We start from the raw sequence: 1,832 nt of genomic DNA, 5'->3' as shown, positions 1-1,832 counted from the left end.
TAATATACTTTGGCAGCATTTTATTTGAAACATGAGTTTGGTTTTCCTGTACTCTACTTACAAGTGCTTTAGGTTCTGAGTGCCCAAGTGTGTAACCTCTGCCCTTGATTTGCAGTTGTATAGTGTAATGCATATATTTACCTAGGAAACAGTGTGTCAGTTTCACCTTTCAGATTCGAATGTGATAGTCTTTTAAGTTTTATGAATGTCTAGGATTACAGTTATACCAAATTTAGTTTTCACATGTATTTGTGACCAGTTTAAACTATTAATTTAACTTCATAAATGTAAGTTGAGTCTCAGTCATTTTAGCTAAAGTCAGATTTAATTTTCATATTTATGAAGTGCATTGCTTTGATTATGTAAGCCAGTCATATTGATTTAAGAAAATTCTAATTATTATTACTGTTATTTATGTGGGATTTCTTTCTGCAGTAAAAAAATGTTAAAAATATTAATATATGGATACTTCACCCATGTACATGTGTTGAAGATGGCATATCCTTTGTTGGATGATATGACTTAAGATGATTTTTTGAAGTAGGTAACTTTACTACAGTATTGTAAACCCAGTGTACATAAAATGTAAATAAAAACCTCATATGATATGTGATGTTTCCTTAACACGTGAAGGAGAAAAAAATTAAATGTTTTCCAAAAACATTGGCATATTATTGTAATAAATATGCCAGTTAATAATACTCAAATTCTGGGATACAGGCTTATAGTTCATCAGAGACTATTCACTGCCTGGGAAAGGTGGGTACCATCAGTACAAAGCAATAAATATACTAAACATCCGCACTATGGGATGGTGTAGCAATGAAAAGGGTAAAGGGTAGGGGTTGATAATTAAATGTGCTACACATCAAAAGTCGTACAGTAATTTAAAATAATATGGTTTTGAAAAGGGGGGGGGAAGTTAAAGGCAATTAGATCAAAGAGCAGTTTCAGGAGGGGGAGGATCCAGAGAAGGGCACTGTTGTGACAAAAGGGAGTCGTGTATACATAATTGGGCGGAAGGGATAACGAGGATGGAAGAGTAGGGGGTGCACATGAAGCACAGGGGGATGAGGTGTGTTGGGAAGGAGTGGGAGGAAGGGTTGGAGGAGGATGGATATTGGCAGTCACTGTGTGTAGAAGGAATGGGAACAGAGTTGGAGAATGGATGAGGGATAGATAAGTTTTCTTATGAAGGGGAGAAAAGGAGACATGTTTGAGGGGTAGAGGGAAAGGCAGATGTAGAAAAGAGTATGGTAGATGATGGGGTGGAACATTTAGATTGTCTGATGTGATGGGTAAAGCAAGGAAGAGGAGGGGTAGGCACTGGGAAAGTAGAGATTGGAGTGTAGATTTAAAAGGGCAAAAGAATTTGACTGAAAGAGGTGGTGGTAGAAGTGGAAACATAAGGAGGAAGCAATTCTGGGAGAGATGTAGAATTTTCTTGGGAAGAAGGAAGACAGGATTGGAATAAGTTATGAGAAAAACCTTGTCAGTGTGCTTCATGCCTGGCCTCACATAAATTGAGGCCAAATTTCAATCTGAGGACTGCTATCTCAACTCAAACTTGTAGGTAAGACAGCCTCTATAAAATTGGCACACGTGTGATTGTGCAGGGCAGTTTGAGTGATTAATGCCAGGTTGGGGAACAGACGGCAGCAAACTGTAGAGCGACAGTGCTTAGCAGGGTGGCCAAAATGCCAACATCTGACATCCGACACTGACAGGGGAAGGGTTACTATGGTTGGACAGGACAGGACTCTCATCCAATATAAACTTCATGGGGGAGGTCATGTCTATGGAAGGTAATCTTATCAATATTGCTCTAGGCC

Source organism: Penaeus chinensis, chromosome 5 (assembly GCF_019202785.1).
Source record: "Penaeus chinensis breed Huanghai No. 1 chromosome 5, ASM1920278v2, whole genome shotgun sequence".
NCBI lineage: Eukaryota > Metazoa > Arthropoda > Malacostraca > Decapoda > Penaeidae > Penaeus > Penaeus chinensis.
Note: the sequence above shows the minus strand (reverse complement) of the source record.